The following is a 25,409-nucleotide window of genomic DNA, read 5'->3' on the forward strand; positions in this document are numbered from 1 at the left end:
AGAGGTATAGCACTATTCATTTGCCATCCTCATTCATATACGCTTTAACTAAAATGGAATTATTGTTGCAGAAACATAAAAAATTAAAGTGGGAGGTTGGAACAAATATGAAATTTAGTTAGAAAATGTATATTTGAAGAAAAAAAGGGTTATTTCTTGAAAATCAAGGAACAGAGTTGAATAAAATAATGATGTCCTCTCTTGTTCCCCACATATGAAATAAATAGTACATTTAGATTAATCAAAAATCAAATGTGTGAAATACACTAGCACTGTCTAAGGATACAATAGGCAACAAAGTTGTAACTAAAACTTTTTGGTAAAAAAATACGGCGACATCTATGTTCAAGTGGTAGAAGTTTCTCAGTAACCTGAAATAAGAAAACATTTAATACACGTCATCTGTCTAGCAATCGAATTCAATGATGGCACCACAAATACCATTTGTTATTGAACGGTAGTTTTCTCCCAAGGAAATGGTATTGAGCCCTCGAAATGAAGAAAGGGAACAATGACGTCTTTGTCGATAATAGCAATGTCACTACATAGTATGTGATAGTATAAAACAAAGTCGCTTCCCGCTGTCTGTTCCTTTGTATGCTTAGATCTTCAAAACTATGTAACTAACTGTTCCATCAGGATAATATCTGGTATAAAACTCATTTTTCCTTTATTTTTCAGATTTACCACAATTTTTAATAATGTTTTGACAAAGATGGAATCATAGCTTGTTGGGAATTATACCGTGGAGTTTCGAGTTTTTCAATACAATATTGAATACCAGAGACAGAGCATTGTATTTCATTAGTTCAGACTTCCATTGTCTAATATAATATAAATTGATTTGAAATCCCTGAAAAAAAAATAAAAAAGATTAGACGATCTCTCATGCGATGACCATCGCTAACACCGCACCACAGTAAGACCCTCACTTGTATGGACTACCCAAAATCCACAAAAAGGATGTTCCGCTCAGACCGATCATTAGCTCCAGAGATTCAGCCACTCAGAACTTGTCCAGATTTTTACTACCAATCATCTTTTGTGAAAAATTCAATGCATTTCGTTTAACTACTAGGGGAAATCGAAGTCAGAATAGTAGGATCAACTGATCAGTTTCGACGTGGAAAGCCTCTACGCCAACGTTCCTGTCGAAGAAGCACTTCAAATCTTACAGAAGAAGCTATCCGAAGATGGGGAACTGAAAGATAGAATAAACTTACCGATAGAAGTAATCATGGAATTATTAGGATGCTGTGTACGAAACTGCTACTTCCAACTGAAGAAAGAATTTTTTATGCAAGATGAGGGACTGCCAATGGAATCGCCACTTTCACCGGTTATAGCCAATATATATATGGAGTGGTTTGAAACTCTGGCCATTGAAGAAGCCCCGAGTCTGGTTGAGATACGTAGACGATACCTTGACACTTTCCTGAACCACATCAACAACGTGAGTCCTTTCATCACTTTCACAATGGAGTAGGGAGTCCACAACGAATTGCCATTCTTAGACGTATTGGTGAAGAGAACCGACACTTAATGGGAAACATCTATATATCGAAAACCCACTCACACAGGACAGTATCTGAACCAGAAATCCAAGAGAGGAGTCATCAAGACTCTACCAGACCGTGATTTCGGGCTCTGTAATACAAAGGAAGATCTCGAAAAGGAACTAGGCATCATCAAAAATGACCTTCAACGGAATGGTTACCCCAGAGTGATGGTAGAACAGGCTTCAGCTAGAAGACAGCAAGAGCCCCAAAAGGAAGAAAAACCGCCACAACCAGTACTTGTACTTCCCTACATCACAGGATTATCGAAAAGGATGAGAAGGATTCGGTCCAAGTATAACATCAGGACCTGCTTCAGATCTGGGAACACTATCCGTAGCAGCCTCACGAAAACCAGGCTACCAAACGCAGACTGCGATTTCAAGAATTGCATTTACCGGATATCCTGCGATTGCGGAGAATCATACATCGGTGAAACTAAGAGGCCATTGAAATTTTGCATTGCTGAGCACAAGAAACACACACAGCGAGGAGAAACCAGCAAATCCGGAATAGCAGAGCATGTTTGGACTAATCATCATAACATCAAGTGGGCTCAAGCTGAAATCATCCACAAAGAGAAACACTGCTTTAGGAGAAAATTCAAAGAAGCCGCGTATATGTTCCAACAACGCATTTAGTCAATCAAGCGTAGACGTAACATATGGAAACCTCTAATCAAGCAAAAAACGACCAACTCCCGCCAAACGGTCATCTCCCGCTAAAACCAATGAAGCGGAGAGAGGGAAGAGGAGATAGGTGAAAGCACTCGAATGACCTATAAATAGTCAGACCTCGGAGGATTAAGTCCAGTTAGTTAGGGAAGCTATGTTAGTTAGGGAAGCTAATGAGGCCCTCATGTCCGCCGCTAACGGACGAATAGCTTTTTCATCCATCCCACCCCAGCCAGGTAGGGGTACCCCGTGAGGGCGGTACTGATGTCTGAGGACTTCATACCGCCAACATCCCCTCAGTCATGAGCCCATTTGTCCTTCTTCGACAAAGATCAGCCAAAAAAGTAAGGGGGCTGGGCTCGAACCTGAACGATTGCAAGACGACGTGCAGGAATAAGTCCAGTTATCACCCGATGACGATTGTGGAAACTAACAATCGAAACGTCACGACGTAACTTGGTTTGGAATTTTTTATCTTTCATTTCTTGTTAATAATATTTTTTAATTTTCAGCTCTTATTAATATTTCAGTTTTTTATTATTTGGTTGTTGCTTGTTTGTTATTTTCAGTTTTTGTTTAATAAAATTGTTATTTTCGGTTAAACTTCTTTGATTTTTTTTTCAGGGATTTCATATCAATTTATATTATGTTAGACAATGGAAGTCTGAACTGATGAAATACACCACGAAACATTGTCAACCACCTTCAAACAAAGACAGAGCATTACTGAAAACTCTGGCTGATTCAACGAACATTACTGAAAGTAATAAACCTAGAATTTATGTGAACAAAATAATCATTTTGTATTGATTTCAGATAGCAAAAATGCTACAATACTGTGGTGCATTCATGAATACCTCTTTCCAACTAGTGACTGAAGAAGAAAATAAGAAAAGTAGCACTGGATACACCGGAAGGGACTCTCAAGAAAGTTTTTAATACGTTGCAGATTCATTTCAACACATATGAAATCACATAACTTTTTTGAAAACTTCCAAAAAGCGATTGGTGTTTATTTTGATGACATTCATTTTGAATTCCAAAATTGTATACATATATTGCCATATTTCATTAGTAATATATGTAGATTCATTTTTTACTGAAGTTACTTGCATTTCATGTAGAAAATTTATTTCTTTTCAACTCGAAGAAAAAGTCTGATTTTCTCTGTATGTTACCTCTTCATTTTCTTAGTAGGGTCGTATGTTATCTGAGAATCTTTATATTTTCAATACAATAATAATATAGGTATATTTCAAAATTTATTACACTTCCAAAATACAAATCATGAAATTATAAAACAACAACAAAAATTAATTGGCTCTCCGGGGCGACTTCATTGATTCCAGTGGCGCATTTGCTTTTTCATCTTCAGGAAACCCGGAAAAATCTGCAGCACCACATCATCTGAAGATCTTGATCTGCCAATGTCCTTCCTCTCCAATCCAGAGGCTCCAATAAATTCAATACATCGCCAGAACACTTCGTGACACGACTATCGTCAAACTTAAAACAGTCCGTTTCGTCTTTGACCAAGGCGTAATAATGATCAGATTCAACGCCAGAACCACAGTGAACAATGACTGCATGAAGATAATAATAGTGGTCTGCTAGATTGAAGTGTTCATAATGAGTAGTATGTATTTAGTTAGAATGGAAGATAATTTTCAGTGAACAAATATTTTTGGATACCTATTGGCTTTCCATTATAAAAATAACCCCAATTCTATGATGTTAAATTTTCCTTACTAACCATAAACCTAATTGATGGAATACAAAAACATTAAATGAAAAGCATAAATCGGTTTGTGGCAGCAGTGAAATCTGCGTTGCCGTTCTCACGAATATATTTATTTGAACAGTGAATTCAATTAATGAAATACATAAATGATTATGTCGGGAGGATAAATGAGTTCATTATATTAATGTAAGCTAAGTTACAGTTTCCATTAACGTGAATTGATTTGGAAAATGAAGTCTCTTCGTAAAATTGATAAGTACTTTTCGTTGAATGCATATCATAATCCATGTTGCTCATGTATGAGATAGGTCGATGAAAAATTATGAATTTTGAATTTTTAAATCATTTGTTGTATACAATGAAAAGTTTATTTGTACTATGTGTACCTACTATGCGTTGGTTTACTCGACTATAAGTTATAACATTGTAGCTTATGGTTTGGCCACCGATAGTACCAGAGTCTGTCTAGCACAAAAAAGAATAATTCGCCTGATGTTCCATTTGTATAATGGAGAATCTAGCAGAAATATCTTCAAAGAGAAAAAACTTCAAACTTTCATGAGTATTTATTTATACAAACATCTGATTCACACCTACATTCACAAAAACAGTCTCAGGCAAAATTCAAAATTTCACAACTACCGAACTCGCAAAAAAAAAACGAATTCAGACTAGAACTAGTCACATACAACAATTACAAAAAATCCCCAAAATATGCAGGCGCAAATTTCTACGAAGTATTACCCCATGAATTGAAAAACCAGTCGAACCTGAATGCATTTTATGATATAAAGGAACTCACGATGTGGTGTTGGAGTCCTATTGACGATTTTGATTCTATTCGATAGTTTTATATAAGTATTCTTATATTTCACGGACATCGATAATTTTTATATTTTATTTTAGCAATAAGCAAAATGTAACTATGGTACATGATTGGAGTCTAATCAATAAACTTCTATCTATCTACAGTGCCACATTCATAATGATGTTTGGGATTAAAAAAAATTGACACATGTTTTGAGAAAAAATAAAATAAAGCGTATCGGTTCAATAATAATTTCGATTAAATTACTGTCCAATGATTTTGAGTTGATTTAAAATTTTAGCATAGTCGAATATAACACAATGATTTCATCGTATAGTCAGTCCTAATGAATTGTTCAGTTGACTGATAATATGTTGAAACATCAGTTGTCTAAAGATTAAAAAACAGCACAGACTTCATCTTATAAATAATGAAATAACGAATATCAAAGGCACATCACGGTTGTCACCAAGATCTATATTTTGTCAACGCTTGTATAATACGCCTACGCACCAATGCATAAACGCACTTATTTATACCTTAGTAGGTTGGCAACACCCGCTAGCTTTTATTAACGGCTATTCCACAAGACGGCATGAGTTAAATTTAACAGTTATTTTTTATTTTGTTTAATTTACGTACCCAGAGTTATTTCATCTGAAATGCATATTCTTACATTTAATTTAATATACTCTCTCGTCGGTGTTACTAATTTTAAACTGATGACCCATTTTCGTTAGGATATAAGAATACAGGAAGCTCTTCGTAGATTTGCTGGTGCGTATCTATTCAGCTGTTCAGGTACAAACTTTATAGAAGGTGGAATGTGAGTGTGAATCTGAATTGACTAGTCGAGTCAACAAGATCTTTCTTCGGGAACAGCTGTTTTCTTATATTATCTGTAATCAAAACATGTTTTGAAGTGGGCACTAAATTATTTATATTTTTCAAACAATATGTTCGATTTATGATGCACTGTTTGGAACCTTTCGTGTAGTAATGAATATTACTGGAGTTTTTTCCCAACACCAAATCGTTATTTTTAACACCTCGACACGTGTTTCGATCACCAAGTGATCATCTTCAAAGAGGAAGATTAAACATACAAATCATGAAATTATAAAACAACAAAAAAAATTAATTGGCACTCCAGGGCGACTTCATTGATTCCAGTGGCGCATTTGCTTTTTCATCTCCAGGAAAACCGGAAAAATCTGCAGCACCACATCATCTGAAGATCTTGATCTGTTTGGAACCTTTCGTGTAGTAATGAATATTACTGGAGTTTTTTCCCAACACCAAATCGTTATTTTTAACACCTCGACACGTGTTTCGATCACCAAGTGATCATCTTCAAAGAGGAAGATTAAAACTAGAAACTAATGCGAGCTAACCCTATTTATGCTATTTAGGTATCCCATAGAGGTAAACCATCCAGGCGTACCACCCATTCAGGTATACCAACCTAAATTAATTTTACGAATTTGCCTTACCTATCTATTATTTTATAATATATGTTTACATAAAACAATTTTCAGGTATATAATAGTATATTATGCAACGATCATGTAATGATGGTTATTAAGACACGAGCATTAACCGGGATACGAAACGAGCCGAAGGCGAGTTTTGTATGGTATATGCGAGTGTATTAATAACCATTACATGAGAGTTGCATACGCTATTTTTTCTAAACCCGATAAATAATGAAAAACTATAAATATTATATTTGTATTGAACACATTTACAGTAATTAACTCATATTTAAAAAAAACACAAACTTAATGGTATTATCATGGATATATGAAAACTATAAAGATTCTAATTATATTTATATTGAATATAACAACTGTAATTATTCTGATCTTTTAAAAATATTGGAGTCGATGGTATTCCTTCTATATCGCTGTTTACAGACATTTTGATAATATAGGTAGGTAATATGAAATCTGATTTTGACAAATAAAGCAATTAGTTACTTAGGTTAGAATCTAGGACAAACAAAGGAACAGGATTCTTGATTGAAAAATTATGGGTTTCTATTGGTTGATAATCTGTATCGTTATGAAAAATCTGTATCATAATGGATATCATTATGAAACGGATTATGGTCATATAAGTGTATTGTTAGAGTACGGGTGTAGAAAACAATTAATTTCACAATATTGCCCATCCAAATTTATTTTTGCAAGGTGTCCTTAAGTAGTAATCAGTACTGATTACATACTGGCCGATGAAAAATAAAAAAAAAATTTTGTAATGCATTTTTTGTAAAATTATAATTTTCAATTGTTAATAAAAAAATAGAAAATAAGAATTTTTTTATTTTAGCAACGGTAATCTATTTTTTTGCCTATTAAGGATAACTTCACCAAAGGAAAAAAAGGCCAGGGTTTTAGTTTAATAATTATAGGGATTTTTATATTAACTTTCGATTCAGAAAAAGTTATTAATTAACAAATTTATAATTAATGTTAAAATTGGGATAAAAATTTTTTCACTGCGGATTATAGTTTATTGATGTATCCCAACATCACATGAATTTTTTCATTCCTTAATATTTACATTTAATATGTTTAAATGTTTTTTTTTGTTTTTATGTAAATTTTTACGTAAATTCATTGATCTTTTCAAATCTTTTTTCAAATTTCCAAAATTTTGAAAATTTTCCGAGATATTAAGAAAAAACTAAAGCCCAATTTTTTTTTCACTTAATTGTTTATAACTTTTGTAATTTTCATCGGCGCGTTTTCGGACCTTTCCTTAAACTTTCTAGGCAAAAATACGAATCAAATGACACCTTGGTCGTAATTTTTGGACAGGGCTGAAAAATGTCACAAAAAAGAGCTAAATCTAGTACATGTGAACCAGACAACAAAGTTTGACAGAACCTTCCATAATTTAACTTTTTTCAGATGGTCGCCAATGCGCCAAAAAATACAGCTTTTTACAATTGAGGCGAAAGTTCTCAAGTGCATTTCTGGGTTGTGAAAACGGAAAAGGATAATTTTCCGAAACGTCGACCATCTGAAGAAAGCTAAATTGTGGAAGGATATACATCCAAAAAACAGTTTGAAACATCTTATTTTTCTAACACATCCCATTGCCGTGTTGTTGCGGAGTCAGCTGAATGGAATTTAAATTTTAATACATTCAAAATAACTTCACTTGCCAAGCAGCACTTACTGGAAATTTCGATATTTATTGAACCTCACGTTTTATCCTGAAGAAAAGAGAAAACCTATGATTCACATAAATGGGAAATACATTTTTGTTTAGTGAAATCATTGGTATTGAAAACTGGGAAAATACTCGTTATATGAAAAACGTTCGCCAAACATTATTCATCAAAAATACCTTTGCCAGCATAATTTTTATTTCTAACTTGATACATAAGAATAATAATAACTTAAAGACATTCGATGATATAATTTCATTCAATTCTTTTCATTAAGTCAATTCACGATTTACTCATTTACGGCTTGTAGGTTAGATTAGGTTGAGTCCAAAGTGAGTGGGTCTATTCGACCCTCCACCGCAACCCATAAGGGTTCATTGTGGCTCACACCTATTCACAATCGGCCAAATAAACCCAGCTTCTGAACGAAGCCGATTAGTTTGTATGGTGGGTAGTCTTTCACGTCAGATGGTGACGTGAAAGACTGCCGAACTATAAAAAACCTCATTAGTTCTCCAGCGGGGCAGGCACAAAGTATGTGCACTGCTGTTTAATCATTTTCCAAACAGAGGTGACACAGTCCGAGTCTCTGCATCTGATGATTCGAATGACAGCGACCTGTAAGAAGGCCTGTTAGACACCGTAGTACGTCCCTACTGTAGTCCAACAACTGTTTAGTATCAAGCTTCGAAGGGGGAATAAACGACTTGGAGTGAGGCAATCCTGGAAGATTCTGCCAGGAGTCCGTACATCTTCTTACCATCCAGGTGTTCAATCTTTGTTTGGCAAAGCCTAAAGCGATTCCAATGAAGGTTCTGGTCCGATGAAGCTGCTTGCAGCACCCTTCTTTGCAAGGGAGTCAGCAGCCTCATTGCCTTCTACGCCAGAATGGCCAGAAATCCAGACCAGAGACAATCGGTCTTTGCTCTGTAGGAGCCAAGAGCTTCCAACGCCGCTTGACTGTTCGAGAATATTTTTATTGACTTGTGTATGTGGTTGGATTCTTCCCATCTCTCACAGTTCAATAGCATAAATTTCCGCTTGAAATACAGTCGCATAGGTTCCTAGGCAGGTTGATATCTCTGTCCTGGGTCTGCGACTGAAAACACCTGCACCGGAGCCGGAAGGGGTTTTTGATCCATCTGTGAACCAACAACTATCTGCTCTTAATATTTCCTTCCACGTTGAGGCTGGTAAGTCGATCATTACGTTATAGTATGTTATACTCTATATCAGTGGTCGCTAACCTCTTCAATGTGTTGAGCTACTTTGTTAATTTTGGAATAAACAGCGAGCTACCCACACGGAAGCCACGTAACGCAACGTAAATGAAATAATCCACAGTTAATTAATCATTATATGTATTTATTTTACTATTCAACTGGTAATACATAATACATAGGTACCAATAATAAACTAATAATAAAATAACTAATATTACTAGTACGTACTTGTTCATAGCTACATTCCTACCTATCAAACGAAGGTGTTTGAAAAATAAACACAAACTTTTATCCAGTCATAACGGCATGTCACGTATGATTTAAAAATAGTTAATAATAACAACAAAAAAGTAACGCACTATCAAGAACATAAACATTGAAAAATAAAAAAGCACGTTCAATGAGAAGGTTGACACTCAGACTCCGATAATTTTTTTAATGTTTGCAGTATAATTTGATGCAGCCATTCGAATACAATTATCCAAATGTTCATCTGTAAGTCGATTGCGATATTTGTTCTTAATAAACTTCATGTTGGAAAAAGAAGATTCACACAAATAGGTTGAACTGAATAATGCTTTCACTTTCAAGGCAACACGGCATAGAACTGAATATTTGTCTTTACTTTCAATAGGCCAGATACATTCAGTACTTGAGACTAACGATTTCAAGGCTAAATCATTTTGAAACTCAATGTCTTCCATTTCTGTTGCAGCGATGTCTTCGCCAAAGTTCTGCACAACACAAGTTGCAAACTGTTGGATATCAATTTCCATAAAGGGTGAAACAACAAACTGCGCTACTAAAGCTATTTCATTGAAATCGTTAAAACGATTTTTGAAGTTATTCTTCAGGGTAGAAATTATTTCTACATGATATTTGTTGTCATAGGGTTCTAATGGATTTACATCGCTGTTAATTAGGTTTTGTTCCCAAAACTCCAGCTTTTTGATAAATGCTTTTATATCAGAAATCATTTCCGCTAGTTATTCGTCTCTCCCCTGAAGCTGCAAATTAAGTTCGTTTAATTTTTCTGTAATGTCCACACGAGAAAACCAAAATCTCTAAGCCAGATTGAATTTTCTAGTTCCGGTGTCGGTTCATCGCGTTGTTTGAAAAATTGAACTATGCCAGATAGGACATCATTAAAACGTTTCAGCACCCGTCCTCTACTTAACCATCGGACTTCAGAGTGAAGGAGTAGGTCCCCGTATTGACAGTCAACTTCATCGGCCAAGGTTCTGAATATTCTTCTTTGTAACGCTTGAGCTCTAATCTTGTTCACGATTTTTACCACCAGTTTCATAACGTTGTATAGTTTCAGGAAATTTCCACATAATGCTTGCTGATGGATAATGCAGTGGTAACAGAGAAATTGCGGAAAAGTTTCATCTTTATGACATAACGCCACCAGACCCGTATCACAACCCACCATAGCTGGAGCGCCATCGGTTGTCAAGCCTACCATTTTCGATATTGGAATTTTCTCGGAAGAAATAATATTTTTTAAATGGGAAAACAACTCATGTCCAGTAGTGTGTCCTTTCAGTGGAATGAACTTCAAAAGATCTTCTTTAATCGTAAAAACCATCCTGAGGAACACGGCCATCTGGGCAGTGTCAACGACATCTGTTGATTCATCCAGTTGAAGTGAAAAATAAACACAGTTATCTAAGTCAGTTCTTAACTGTAAAAAAATATCATTGCTCATTACTTCTACACGTCTCATCACTGTATTAGCAGAAAGTTGCATAGATTTTATAGCTGAAACTATCTCGTCTTATTTCTAAAGTTAGCAAATAACGAATCAGCAGCTTCTAAAAACGCCTATTTTATCATTTCCCCGTCTTCATAAGGTTTCTTTTTTTATGCAATTATCTGGGACACACGGTACGATGCTTCAGTTGCAGCCTAATTTTTGTCGACTGTTCTTAAAAATATTGATTGTTGTCCAATTAACTGATTTTTTTTACTGTTTCAGTTTCTCCTTTCTGGCGGCAGAATGTAGTGGGAATGATTTTTCAAAATTAGAATGTACAGTTTCATGATGTCTCTCAATATTTCCTTTTTTAGCAACGGAGACCGAAGTATTACATAACAAACACACTTCAACTTCTGTTAAAAAGTATTGTTTTTCCCATTCCGAATGAAAGTGGTATGTCTTTACCTTCTTACAACTGCTTGCCATAATATTATTTTTGTTGTTCTCTACTAACCCAACCGCTGGACGTTGGTTACGCGTTCAGTTTTAAACTAAGCGCAATGTCGCCGCGCCGTGCGTATCTATCCCGTTCAAAGCAATCCAGATCGTTCTCGAACACTAACGCGCTGGTCCGGCTGGTCGGTTCTGGCCGATTCTAGCTTGATGGCGTCAGCGGCAGATCGCTCACCGCAACGTTGCCGCTGTTTATGTGTAATATTATGACAATTAGATTTTTTTGTGGATTTGTCGGAAGCTTCTCTGATTTTTGCAGTTTGTATTTTTTAAATTAAAATCGTTGTGAGAGCTACCAGAATTGCCTCCGCGAGCTACCGGTAGCTCGCGATCGACAGGTTGGCGACCACTGCTCTATATGATATTGGCTTATCAACTTCAATGAACTACCTGGTGTAATGCCATTGTGTAGTGTAGTGACCGTATAGAAGTAAATATATACGGTGGTGTAGTGTAGTGTAATATTATTTGATTCGTGTTTTCTAACTTAAGGGACTAAATGCTTCTATTATAATCAATAAATTGATGGATGTAGCTGTTACTATGGTAGGAAATCATAATGAAGAAGAGAGAAATGAAACTTTCTATGTTTTTTACCACTTTCATTTGTAACTGACGTTACTGCAGTATATACAATAAACTGTATTAGTTTGAAAATGTCCGTATAGGACGAAACTGCAGTAACGTTAGTTACAAATGAAAGTGGTTAAAAACATAGAAAGTTTCATTTCTCTATTCTTCTTTATTATAATCGTTTAGCCTATACCATATATCGTGAAACCTAGTATGCGTGATATGGTAAAATGTGTTGCCTGGCAACACGATGTTTTAGTTCTGACTCTTTGCTAGTTCGCACTCAAAAATAATAATTAGACATTTCTATATTGAGTAAAACTAAGATTATAATAATAACCATATACAATTATTATAAAAGTATCTGTCATAGTGCAAAGTCATAGCCAAGTAACAAAATATATACTGTGCACCCATCTCTCTGACATTTATGAAGAAAAACATTCACGGGTTATTATTATTGTTATTCTGCTGATATAGTAACAATAATTGTTTTCTAGGACCAACAGAAACTCTGTATACAACGTATATGTTCACTAAAAGAAGAATATAATTTTATTCATGTGGAGTATAAATAGTAAATACCTATCACAGAAAACCGCGTACTTGATGGAATGAAAGAATAACCAGAAATTTTCGATGCATCGTAGAAATGTCTTGATGAAAATCTATCTGGAAATGTTCAATAAGAAGTTGGTTTGGTAAGCAGATTTTATTCCCAATATATGGTGTATCCTTAGACAATACCCCGGCGTCAAGTCACATCAAATTCTTGAAAATGGCTCCAAAATGGGAGCCGAAACGTAGAAAACAAAACTCCAGACGCGGTTCAACCCGAACAGCGTCTGTAGTTTCTCTCATCTCTCGACAGGCTAGAGTGGAAATCTCACAATAGGGTGTTACTTGAATATTGCCTGCATATATTGTAATAGAATTGTTGAAAGAAATTTCAATTGAATTGATAAATATTATACCAAGCACGTTATCATTTGCTTTTCAACTGATCCATCGCACCTGGAATTCAGATATTCAGCAAAAACGTTTCATCTCAGCTCTTCGACCAACTTATTTGTTATTTATTATTACAAGTAAGAGCACGTGCGTCCGTTTCAATTTATTACAAATAAACTGTTAGAACAAAGAGGAGTTCCGCTAGAGATAAAAGCGGCAGCATACCCCTTTCGTTATTATTATATTCAGCAGTTATTCAGAGGCAATGTCTCGATAAACGCCAAAAAATTAACATAAACAGTTGAACGTTTGTGCTATTGCACAATTATTGTACTCTTAGCTACGGGTAACTGTTTGCATAGCTTGATTCAATACTACATTGTCTACAGTAAATTGTCATTGTCTAAAAAAGTTTTACTCACAAAAGAAACAATATAAAAAATGATTTTTTTTATGAATACTAATTTGTAAAAGAAACAATGTGTTGTGGCCCGAATTGAAAATAAATGATCAAATAATGAAAGAACTATATTCGTGAAGACATACCGTGATTTATTAGATAATATACAGGGTGTCCCTAGACTTCCTCTTTTTCTCTCGGGAATGTATAGATGGGGTCAAAATATCACCAGTACTTCATATAACTTTTTTTTCCAAAATCCTTCGTTACCAAGTAACGGGCCCTCGAAGTTACAAAATGAAAAATGTTTTTCTTTGATAACTTTTCAAGTGAATATTCAAAATCATCCAAATTTTGGTAATTGACTAAACAAATGAATTCCTTCGATGAGCTTTCATGCAGGAGTCAGTTGTTTTGCTACAAAGTCAGGAACGGACTACCCCCGATGGTCCACACTCCAAAACTTTGAAATGACAAATATTTTTCAATATTTTTCAACAAATTAAGGTTACTTGGACAATTTTATGAATAAAAGTACTTCTGTGGAAAGTCGATCGGAGCAACGAGTCTTGATAAAAATGTAGTTTCACTCGACGACATCAAACCCGCTCGTCCACCATTATTTGAAATGAATAATTATCAAAACAGAAATAAAAATGATAACGTTAATTCAACAACATTTATTCTGAGATGTCTACCATTATTCGAAAATATTAGTTTTTAAGGAAAATGGAAATGATAGGTAAAATGTTCATAACGAATTTTTATAATGCAAACACGTTTAACTAACGAAACTCAAGAGCCTCAAGAGCAAACAGAAATGAAAAATCCGCTACAGAAACTGCTCGATATGACCACCTTCTCTCTCTATACATTTTCTTAGTCTGCGAAGACACCCTCTCTGTACTTGAAATAGCATTCCAGGGTCGTTTCGTATGGCTTCACAATGTAATGTTATTCTATTCAACAATGCATCTCTTGTGTGAATAGGTGTAGCGTAAACAAGGCTTTTTAGATGCCCCCACAGAAAGAAATCCAATGGATTTAAATCCGGAGACCGCGATGGACATGAATATGGCCCACCTCTACCAATCCATCTATTGTGGAAAATATGGTTCAGATGGTCACGCACAATCAAACTAAAATGAGGAGAAGCGCCATCATGCATAAACCACATATCTCTTCGGGTTTGCAATGGAACATGTTCCAAAAGTCCATTCAAATCGTTCTGAATGAACTCCAAATAACGTTCTCCATTCAATCGGTCCTGTAGAACGAATGGTCCTATAAGATGGTTTCCTATGATACCAGCCCAAACATTCACGTTGAATTTCCGTTGGTGTTTGGTTTGCAATATCCCATGGGGATTTTCTTCGGACCATATATGGAGATTATGAGAGTTGATAACTCCATCTCTACTGAAACCTGCTTCATCAGTGAATAAAACTCGATTAATAAAAGTCATATCCTCTCTTTGCCTATCCATGAACCAATTGGCATATTCAAGTCGTGCTGGAAAATCTTGAGGTGTCATGGCATGTACCTTCTGGATGTGAATTGGGTGGAGCAGTTGTTCCCTAATTATTCTATGAATAGTGGACTTGGATGTATAGAACTGTTCTGATAGATTTCTGATGCTCATTGAAGGATCATCAGCGACGGCTTCCAAAATATTTTCCTCCAATACAACGGTACGTACAGTCCTAGGAGCGCCCTCACCACCTCGTTTTGGCAAAACTGTACCTACAATAATATCGAAATAAAACAACGTGCTCAAATTAATTATCAATTATTACATACCTGTCTCCCTCAAGCTGCGATCGACACGCTCGAATGTTTCTCTTGACGGTACCGTTCGATTGGGAAAATGCTCGGAATACAGACGACGAGCTTCTGCAGCATTACAAAATGCTCGTCCATAAAATACATGCATATCTGCATATTCATTGAATGTAAACTGTTCGGCCATATCAAAAAAAATCAAAATATCCTATAGAATATTGACAATACAATGATAGTCATATGACAACGCACCACTCAACAAAACAAAATCGCATTCCAGTTTCTCATTTTTTATCAAAACTTTCTAAAAGGTTTTTTGTCAACATCTGTGAAAGAAATGGAACATAAATATTCCCTGGATATTTTTCACCTGATCATGTGCAGCCGTTTTTGTAGTTCATTCGTTTGCTTTTTATTAGTATAGTAAATATTTTTTCCGATGTGCGTTTTTTCAGCAAAATTTAGATTCGTGTTAAAGAATTTCTCCCATAAAATTATAATTATCAGTGAAACTCCTCAACAGTTTAGCTGTGAAGAAGAATTTGAAACATTCGAATGTTGAGTTTCATGAGATTCAGATAACTGATCAACACGAAACGTGATTATTCCACACGTATTATGTACATACAAAATATGGAATGAATTCGATATTTCATAGTAGAGTAGCTTGTTAGTTTAAAAACACCACGAATCTACAAAACTTGATATTTCTTTTGAAAAAATATCTGCTATCACAATTGTGACTTAAACTTCCATATAGGTACTGTACTTTTTGTTTACGACTTCATTTTAGCATACTTTGTATTATTCCTGTTATAAATGTTGTTGAATTAACGTTATCATTATTATTTCTGCTTTGATAATTATTCATTTCAAATAATGGTGGACGAGCGGGTTTGATGTCGTCCAGTAGAACTACATTTTTATCAAGACTCGTTGCTCCGATCGACTTTCCACACGAGTACTTTTATTCATAAAATTGTCCAAGTAACCTTATTTTGTTGAAAAATATTGAAAAATATCTGTCATTTCAAAGTTTTGGGGTGTGGACCATCGGGGGTAGTCCGTTCCTGACTTTGTAGCAAAACAACTGACTCCTGCATGAAAGCTCATCGACGGAATTCATTTGTTTAGTCAATTACCAAAATTTGGATGATTTTGAATATTCACTTGAAAAGTTATCAAAGAAAAACATTTTTCATTTTGTAACTTCGAGGGCCCGTAACTTGGTTACGAAGACTTTTAGGAAAAAAAGTTATATGAAGTACTGGTGATATTTTGACCCCATCTATACATTCCCGAGAAGAAAAGAGGAAGTCCAGGGACACTCTGTATAATAATATTTTCCTGAACAACGATGAAATGATGAAAAATTTTAAGGCTAGGCCGCCAAAACAAAGTTTTACAGCAATTATTTCTTTCAAGCCTATAAAATGATGAAAACACTGTAGGCTAGGTCACTAAAACAGAGTTTAACAGCGATGATATGCTTCTCTCCAATAACGATAAAACTAACAGCCATAAAATCAACATCTTGAATCATACGTGACTCTCAGGGCCTAATTGGTGGTGGGGTAAATTTGTCAAAAAGTATTGCACGGCTTTCATAAATTTAAATACAAATCACGACGTACAGAATAAATGGGATAGGGTAATGAAAAAGTGACCTCTATACAGGGTCCTGCAACAGTGGCGCTGCAAGTCCAATTGAATTTTTTTTGGTCATTATATCTGAAATCTACCTGTGATATACAGGGTATGAAAAACTGCTTGCCATATATTGTAAATAAACATTTGCAGAATTTTCTTTATTTTAAATGGAACACCCTGTATATTATTGATCCATAAGGAGCGCCAACGAAACCTCTACAAATTTCATTGAGTATTCCCTATGGCTAGGTTCAATAGTTTTTCTTAAAAAAGCATTTTTTTCGAAAAATGGTCGTTCTTCCTATTTCTACGCCATAAACTCGATGAAAAACTTTTTTCATAGCGAAATCCATTTGACGACTGATAAGAATGTACGAAAGATATCTTGTTTCAATTTTGAACGTTATAGCGTGCCCTATAGTTTTTCTTATTTTTTTTTCTAAAAATGACAACTCTCTATTGTATCGCCATAATATCAATGATTTTTTTACTGTGAAATCCATATGTGACGGCTGTGATCGAGATATATGTTATGTTAATAACACATTTATTCTCTAAATAGAACACCGAGCAATTTCTTTATTTGATGAATAGTTTTTGTCCAAGCCTTTCCTTAAAATATCTCCCCATGCCTAAAATTACCTGTTGCTAAATAAACATGTTTTGAATTACACCGCAAAATATTCATTCTTAAATAATTATAATAATTTCAATAATTTTGAAATTTGTGCCATATTTTTTCGGTCTAAAACAACCTTCACCGAATAAAATAAAATTAAACGATTTGTTAAAACTGGATGTATCAATTATTCTAAACATGAGCGCATCAAGCCAGCTACTAATGAAGATAATGAATTGCAAGTTCTTCTTGCCGTTGAAGAAGATCCTAGTAGGAGTCAACGACAAATTGGTGAAATAATGGATATAACTAAGAGATTAGTGCAACGAGTTTTGAAGAAATATCGCTTTCATCCATCTCATACTACTGTATGCCGATTTTGAGAAAAGAGTGAGATTTTGCAATTGGGCCATGGGAAAAATTCGTCGAAATGAATATTTTTTCAATAACATTTCATGGTCGGATGAATCAACATTCCATAAAAATGGATTTGTGAATCGACATAATTACCATTATTATTCGACAGAAAATCCCCACTTATTGAGACAGGTGGACTATCAACATAGGTGATCGATAAATGTCTGGGGAGGCATCATTGGAGAATTTGTAATTAGTCCATACTTTCTTCAGGGACATATGAATTTTAACAATGCATGTGCACCTGCTCACTATTCGGCAGAAGTGAGAGATCATCTAAATGAAGTATTTTCCAATAAATGTATAGGACGGAATGGGCCTGTACGGTGGCCCGCTAGATCACCAGATTTAACAAAACTGGATTTTTTCTTATGGGTATACATAAAAAATTAGGTTAACGTTGAGCTACCGAGCCACCAGCTTCTTCCGAAAATATGCTAATGCATAGAATAACGAATGCTTTTGGCAGCATTTGGCAGCTGTCTTGCGCAGGATAGAACAATCTCTCAAACATAGACGTCAGCTCTGCATTCAACAAAATGGAAAACAAGTTGAACATATTTTTTAAAAGTTTCATTATGAACCTTCATTGAATTTTTCATTTTTTAGTTTTGTAGTTTGTCAGTTGACAAATTTAAATATCTAGAACTTAAGCCTTGAATTCATGAATATACACCATAACATGAAAAAAAATTAGTAATATTCATAATGTTTTTTCATTTAATCTTGTTTGGTTTGATATTGCACGATTTATGTGAAAAATTCTGCATCCAATGAAAAAAATAATTTTCCATTTAGAAAAATGTGATAGGTACATACATTTATTTCGTGAAATATATTTGTTTAGACACGCTATAATGTACCAAATTGAAACAAGACATCTTTTCTATATTCTTATCCGTGGTCAAATGGACCACTTTTCGAAAAAAATGCTTATTTAAGAAAAACCATTGAACCTAGCCATAGAAAATACTCAATGAAATTTGTAGAGGTTTTGTTGGCGCTCCTTATGGATCAATAATATACAGGATGTTCCATTCAAAATAAGGAAGATTCTGCAAATTTTCATTTACAATATGTGGCAAGCGGTTTTTCATACCCTGTATATCACAGGTCGACTCCAGATATATCGTTTGAGAACGTTACTACTGTAGAATATTCGACCAAAAAAAAAATTCAATTGGACCTGGCACAACTTTATAATTTCAAATATTCTTAGTGACGAATATTGGAAAAAAAACTGTCATGCTAGATATCTCGAAAACCGTCAATATTTTCGAAGTGAAGCTACACATAAAGTATCTTTCATTTTCTATTCAGAAACCGAAAAACAATAAAAAATATAGGTTGCTATTTAAAAAACACAGTTGGGATCCGCCCAGAAAAAATTGAACACCCTGTGTGACCGCCAATATTTTTATTTTGTCGAGCTCTTGCGTTGAGGTTATATTATAGAAATTTAGATTTCTATCTGTTTCCTAAATTGAGATATGGAACACCGCGCCACTGTTGCAAGACCCTGTATATCCAAAACAATTGCTGTTTCCAAACATCAGAACTGCACTAATTCCTTACTGTGAAACTAGTCTCTATTAACATCTAACAGAATACATTTTCACTTTCTGACATACACAAAGTATTGACAATTTTCCGCGAATTTTGCAAACTCACGATAATAAGTAGTCTCGCCCGGTCTGTGGAGTTGTTATTGTGTTTTTAATTTGTTTACAATTTTTTAGTAAGTTCTGAAGAAGGAAATAAACATTTCCGAAAGCTTGATGCAATACCAAAAAGTTTTTTCTTACTCCCTGGCATCCTCAAAATTGACTGCAATTTCACAAACAGAAATCACATAGTGGTTTCGAAGTTTTTTTTTCAACTGGTCAGTCACGACCAACCCAAAGTTGGCAGTTGACTTGGGTGTCACACCAACAGGTGGTTTCACTTATGTCTCGCTTCATCAAGCACTTTTCTTGGTTATTCACATTTTGTCTACAATTGAGGACCGTCTGCGCGGTACTGACGATGCCCAATAGGCTGAAACAGCTGTCTACCGGTGGCTCTTAAGTTAAAATCACACAATCTTTTGATTTTCATGGAATTATTTTCCAGCAGCTTGACTGCATTTAAACTATTTAATTGTCTTCCACTAGTTCGGACTTCCATTGTCTACTATATAAAATGATTTGAAATCCCTGAAACAACTAAAAAAGAAGAATTAAAAATGAATAGCAGAAAATAACAATTATATTAACCAAAATAAACCTGAAATGAAATAAAAGTGAAATAAAATACAAGTAAAAATAGAACAATTGAATAAATAAAAATAAAGAAAAGAAAAAAGAAAGAAAATAAAAATGAAAAGTGGAGAGATTCCAAGTCACGTTAGTTCACGACGTTTCGATTGTTAGTATCTACAATCGTCTTCAAACAAATATTTAATTGTCCTTTTGAAGATAATCACTTGGTGATCTTGGAAATAACGGTTTGGTGGTGGGATAAAACTGCAGTAATATTCATCAGGAGATTTCACTGGATATAAATACAGTGTGAGGAATAAATGTACTTTATCTATAAAAAACGCCAATTAGGTTGAAGACGCACCGAGAAGAGTGTTGCAGTTCTGGAATTTGGGGACAGTGCTTGATATGCATTTATTCGAGTCTTTCGTGACTTCTAGATATCATAAATTACTGTACGACATTTATTAAACTCGTTCTTTATGCCAACAATATTATGATTATTATTATTCATCTTCTACCCTAGACCTCTATGAGGGTGGTGATTCGATTACCCATGAAACTTTGTAATGTCATTACCTTGTCCTTTCATGTAATAGTAACTTTTGTTCACATGCCGTGCATCTTTAATGGTGGGGATAGCGATTTTTTACAGAAAATTGAATTCTTCGTTCTGTGGTGACCTTTTTTGGTTAAAAATTACTCTCCGGCATAAGTACATAGTCATAGCCAACATATATATGGAGTGGTTTGAAACTCTGGCCATTGAAGAAGCCCACAAGAAACCTCGAGTCTGGTTGAGATATGTTGACGACACCTTCATAATATGGAACCATGGGAATACTAAACTAGGCGCCTTTCTGAAACACATCAACAGCGTGAGACCTTCCATCACTTTCACAATGGAGAAGGAAATCCAGAATGAATTGCCATTTTTAGACGTTTTGGTGAAGAGGACCGACACTAAGTGGGAAACATCTGTATACCGAAAACCCATTCATACGGGACAGTATCTGAACCACGAATCCAACCACCATCAATCGACAAAAAGAGGAATCACCAAGACTCTATTAGACCATGCTTTTGGGCTCTGTAATACAAAGGAAGGTCTCGAGAAGGAAATAGACATCATCAAAAATGATCTTCAGCGGAATGAATACTCCAAAGCGATGGTAGAAAAGACTTTGGCTAAAAGACAGCAGGAGCCTCGCAAGGAAGAGAAGCCGTCACAACCAGTGCTTGCACTTCCCTACATCAGAGGATTATCGGAGAGGATAAGAAGAATTGGTTCCAAGTACAACATTAGAACCTGTTTCAGATCCGGTAACACTATCCGTAGCAGCCTCACGAAAACCAGGCCCCCAAACGCGGACTGCGATTCCAAGAATTGCATTTACCGGATACCCTGTGAGTGCGGAAAATCCTATATTGGTGAAACTAAGAGGCCATTGAATGTTCGCATTGCCGAGCACAAGAAGCACACACAGCGAGGAGAAACCAGCAAATCAGGAATAGCAGACCATGTTTGGACCCATCAACACAACATCGAGTGGTCCCAAGCTGAGATCTTGCACAGAGAGAAACATTGGTTCAGGAGAAAATTTAAGAAAGCCGCATACATGTTGTCCAACAACGTATTCAGCCAGGCCAGCGTAGATATACGAAACATATGGAAACCCATCATCAAACGAAAAATGACCAACTCCCGCCAAAACGGTCATCTCTCACGGAATCAGTGAAGCGGAAAATGGAAAGTAGAGAAAGTGAAAGTATTTCAACGGCCTATAAAATAGTCATCTCTCGGAGGAATCAGTCCAGTCATCACCCGAAGACGATTGTAGATACCAACAATCGAAACGTCGTGAACTAACGTGACTTGGAATCTTTACACTTTTTCACTTTTTTTATTATTTTCTTTTTTCATTCCTTTAATTTTTATTTATTCAATTATTGTATTTTTACTTGTAGGTTATTTCACTATCACTTCATTTCAGGTTTATTGTTGCTTAATATGATTGTTTTTTTAAACTATTCTTTTTTAATTATTCTTTTTTACTTGTTTCAGGGATTTCAAATCATTTTATATAGTTGACAATGGAAGTTCGAACCAGTGAAATTCATCACGAAACATTGTCAAATATCTTCAAACAAAAGTACATAGAGTATGTAATAGTTTACGGTTCTGGATACTTTTTTCCTAATTAGAAATATGCGTACAAAATACGAACTTTTTTTCGCGAACATGACAAAAACCCCTTTCTCTTAACTTTCAAACAGAACTAGATATTAGGGTTGAACAAAATTCATATAAACATGTATCGTTTAAAGTACTTTTTGGTGTAAAAAAATGACACTTGTCGCCCAAACTTGTGGTCACTTTTCAAGACGAAACAAGTTATCACAAGTTATCGAAAAATAGATGACCCTGGTAATCAGCAGTTTTATATCTTGTTAATAATCTGCAAACTTACGATCAATATCATCATTGCAAAATTATTCAAAATTTATCATTTCCGACTTATTATTCTCTCAATCTAAACTTTTTCACATTATGAGTTTCAATTTTTTTGTCAATGATAATTTCAAAATACCGTACAGTTTTGAATGACCTTCAGTGGTAATCGAAAACACATGAGAAGTGACAACTGCCACTTGGATCAGAGTCTATAGGTTTGCTTTGGTTCACAATTCTGCACAGTTCTATCATGCGCAGTTATTAAAATATGTTTTGGTTCAGTTAGAATCGTTCTAGTTTCGTTCACAAAGTGTTTTGGTTTTCTCCGAACCGATTCGGAACTATTCCAGAACGGTAATTATTGGTTCGTACATTCGAGTAGGGGCTGTTTAGAACTTCGAATTTGCTCTTGTGCATTAATAAAATTTTTATCCGTAATTTAGTTGGTGTTTCATTTGGTATTTTATGTACAATACTATCTCCAGTAAAATAAAGAAACTCGGAGAGTTCATTGCGACCTGCAAATGAGACAAAATTATATATCAACATTTTTCTTATACCATAACAGATAGACGTGAAATGTATGTAGCAATAATACTAATCATTATTATTATCACATCTTTTACAATTCCAAAAATTTAATCTTGGCATGTTTTTGTCAAACTCATTAGTATTAGATTGCAAAGAGAGGACAATATATTTTCAATTCGATTTTGGATAACCGGAGATAACGTCTTAGTTAATTCCTGTTACTCTCATTTTTTCAACAACATCATTACACTTCAATTATATATTTGCTTTACTGTTTCACTCTTGTCTTCAAACTTAACTCAAAAGTCCAATGATCGATATACCAGAGTAGAGGTACCTAACCTCCAATCTTTGTTTATACACGTGTCAGAATAATTTTTTTATATGTTTTGGTTTTTTACTTGTTGGGACCGTTCCAGATCTGTTCTGTGACTGTAATGTTCTGCGCATTGATTCGGCGTCGATACGGTACGGTTCGATAACAGTTCGAAACACAGAACCAAAACAAACCTTATGTAGTTGATTATGTAGTCATTAAGTTTGTGAAAAGTCGCGGTTTTTTAATTTGAATCCACTCACAGTTACTCTTTTCGGTGAATTTTTCGGGTGTTAAAACTGCTCTGAATATTGAAAAAGACAAAAAACTTTGAAGTGTATTTTTCTGTTCATCACGAGTGAAAGATTCAACAGTTTTGATTTCCCGCTTATCACAATTTCTCCTGAAGTTTTTGGTTCGCCTGTAGAAACGGCTACATCTACATTGGAACGACACAATTCATCAAATGAGAACAGAACTTACCCAAAACCTTTTGTTTGGCTGATTCATCATCCAATTTTTTCTGTCAGGCTATGAATTCATGATAGTTTTTGAATGTCGAAACCACAAATCACCACCTTTCTCTATATATTCCATCAACTGTGGGTTTTTGACACCTTGTGGAAACTTGAAAGTCAGAGGTACGTTAATCATGTCTCAGGTTGATGGAAATAAAAATGATATTTCCTATATGGTACCACTTTATTGTATCTCCAACAATTTGTTCTTAATATACAGGACTGGAAACTAACAACTATGTTTTATTATTAATATATGACACCCCTTTACCTAAGTTGAAACATTACACTATCCAGTAATAATTTGCAATAACTAACATTAGGCTACCCAGGATTAATTTGCCATAATTAATGGCTCAGGTGCCATAATTTTATTATGGGGTTTCAGAGATCTACCACTATTAGTTTCATCACTTTCCATATTACCATTTTTCGTATTCATTAACTGTTCATTACTGTTAGTCCCTGTTTTTCCCTTCCAATCTACAATCTTTTCTTTCAAAGCAGATCGTGGAGTGAAAGAAGTATTATTTGTTTCAGATATTGTATTTGAATATTCTTCGTCTGAATAATCTTTTTTTTTATTGATTCATATGTCTTTTCCATGTCAATCCACAATCGGTTTCTACCAGGAAAGTTTTTCTGCCCAATATTTCTTTAATTTTACCATGACACCACTTTTGAACATTTTTACGATAATCTCGTGCATATACCAAATCATTTATCTCATAGTTCACATATTTTTTATATCCATAATATTTTGTTTGATAATTTTGTTTAGATTTCACTACGGCTTCCACAGAAGGTAACAGTAAATCAATTTTAGTTCTTAAACTTCTTCCAAAAAGCAATTTAGAAGGTGTTTCCCCCGTGGTCGAGTCTGGGGTGTTACGATATTGAAATAAAAATCTATCGATTATTAAATGGGTGTCTAACCTTGGATCCTCAGTTTTACTTTCAATAATAGCATTTTTGATAATTTTTACCGCACTTTCTGCTTGTCGATTTGTAGATGGGTGGTAAGGTGCCCCTGTAAGATGTTTGATACCGCTTTGCTTTAAAAAAACGTAGGAATTCAAAACTTGTGAATGTTTTTGTATTATCCGTAAAAAATTTTTTTGGTAATCCATATCTCGCAAATAATTCTCGAAACACCTTTATAGTATTCAAATATGTGATATTTGACATTTCGAAGCCCTCGATCCACTTAGATGTAGCGTCTTCAATGACTTGAAAAATTTTTATTGAATGTTTTATTATTAATATATGACAGTTACTATGCTACCATATGCGAACACTCAAAATATTGAATTTGTAGTCACCGATATGAAATAGATGATATTCAAATCAATACAGTTTCAATATTCATTTCTCAGACATTTATATTCATAATATTTCAAGATCTATCGATCGAAATCTAGATTCAACACTCCCATGTTTTCTTCCATTGCGATCAATTACGTTTTATCCTATCAACCTTTAACAATCAAGATTATTGCTATAAACATTCCGATTGTTGTAAACATTGAAATTTCATCAATTATCTTCAATTAAAACTTAAC

The 25,409-nt window shown here is 34.7% G+C and overlaps 1 long non-coding RNA gene across 1 annotated transcript; it reads right to left on the bottom strand.

Annotated features, from left to right (window-relative positions):
- Positions 1-113: 113 nt before the first annotated feature.
- Positions 114-23,996, bottom strand: LOC141481649 (uncharacterized). The gene is made up of 2 exons (XR_012465078.1): positions 23,813-23,996; positions 114-371 (listed from the first exon to the last, which is right to left on the bottom strand). It is a non-coding gene; the product is annotated as an uncharacterized lncRNA (long non-coding RNA).
- Positions 23,997-25,409: the final 1,413 nt, after the last annotated feature.

This window comes from Leptinotarsa decemlineata, unplaced genomic scaffold (genome assembly GCF_025532065.1).
Source record: "Leptinotarsa decemlineata unplaced genomic scaffold, Ldec_3_MD MMD2_tig00000251_RagTag_RagTag, whole genome shotgun sequence".
In the NCBI taxonomy this organism is placed as follows: Eukaryota; Metazoa; Arthropoda; class Insecta; order Coleoptera; family Chrysomelidae; genus Leptinotarsa; species Leptinotarsa decemlineata.